Raw genomic sequence first — 1,764 nt, forward strand, 5'->3', positions numbered from 1 at the left:
ACTGGAGGCCCAATTCAAGCCAGCTATTTCTCTTCTAGGTATTTTTCCAAAAGAATTGAGATCATCATACCACAGCCATATATGTACCCATGTTTATAGCAGCAGAATTTGTCATAGCTGAATCTTGGAAACAACACAAATGCCCATCAACTGAGGAATGGATTAAAAACATATGTTATTTTTACATAATAGAGTATTATTCAGCTATAAAATAAATAAGTTTGAGGCTTTTGTAGATAAATGGATGCAGCTACAGACTATTTTAGTAAGTGAAAGAAATGAAATCCACGTATACAAACAATATATTATCTTGCTAGTGTGAGAACCTGAAAGAGTAATTAAAACCTAAAAGGTACAATAGATACTGGGAAAGGAACAGAATGTGTTCGATGAGAAGGAAAAACTGGGATGAGGAAAAGGACAAATGAAAGGAAGGAAAAAGATATATTTAGGTATATATGCAGAATAGTTGCATAATTTTACTGTTAATTTTTGCCGGTCTTTTGTAAGAAGCAGTTAATGTTTAATTTATTCATTTCTTTCTCTTTTCTTTTTTTTTCTTTGTATTTTTAGGAAAGGTTCTAGAGGGTGTTCAGAATCTCACTACTAGATCGGACTTATAATGATTCTGTTTACAGACTCCCAAGGGCTGGGATTACAGGCACAAACCACTGTGCCCAGTCTAAATTGTTGTCTCTGGGCAGGGGAGATGGCTCAGTGGAATAAGCGCTTCCCTAGCAAGCACGAGGGTCTGAGTACAATCCCCGGTTCCGCCAAAAAAAAATTGTTGTCTCAGTACACCCCTAGGATGGGGCCAGCACGCCAGGACTGAGCATAGAACCCCTGGCCCCTGTGACTGCTTGCAATTGTATTTTTCTTTTCAATTTCTTACAACTTTCTGTTATTGTTTTGTTGTGGTTTGCTTTTCTTTACATGAGTCTTGCACATTTATGTGTGGTAGCCTGAGTAACTAATCTCAAGATAAGGACATGTAAGATGGCAATGATTGTTGAACTCCTATTAATTTATTTTTATTTTTTTTATTTATGAGAGAGAGAGAGAGAGAGAGAGAGAGAGAGAGAGAGGTGTGTGTGGCCAGCTCAGCCCACCAGGGGGCGGGCTGGCTGGCATGTGGTGCTGGAGGATTGAACCGCGGTCCCCAATGCTTTGCCAAGCTTGTTCTAAGTAGGTGCTTTAGACCACTGAGCCATCTCTCCAGCCCCCTCCTATTACTTTATTTAAGCAAATTTTGTATCATTTCTAATGATGCTTTCTCTATCACTATTTTGTATTCTTTAAAAAATTAAAATTAAAATTAAAAAATTCAGAAGAAAACACAATGGCAACAGGATGTTCTTACGTATCAGCAATTAAACATCAAGAGATTAAATCCATCACTGCAATCCTAGCTACATGGAGGCTGAAGCAGGAAGACAACAAACTTAAAGAGAACTTTGGGAACTAAGACAGATCATGCTTTCAAATAAGAAATGAAAGAGGGCCAGGGAGGTAACTTAGTGGTAGATTGCTTGCCCAGCATGTGTGAGGCCTCAGGTTTGATTCCCCAATAAAGAAAGACTGGTTGAATGGATAAAGAAGACACAAGGACATGTTGCCTACAAGAGGCTTGTTTGACTTTTACATGCAGACTAATTGACTATATGGAACCAAAAACAAAGCGTTACACATAACTAATAGAATTTAAGAATAAAACTCTTGACAAGTGACAAAGAAAATCATTAACAATGAAACAAGGATCAGTTC

The sequence above is a fragment of the Octodon degus genome, unplaced genomic scaffold, assembly GCF_000260255.1.
Source record: "Octodon degus isolate 3935 unplaced genomic scaffold, OctDeg1.0 scaffold00292, whole genome shotgun sequence".
Lineage (NCBI taxonomy): Eukaryota > Metazoa > Chordata > Mammalia > Rodentia > Octodontidae > Octodon > Octodon degus.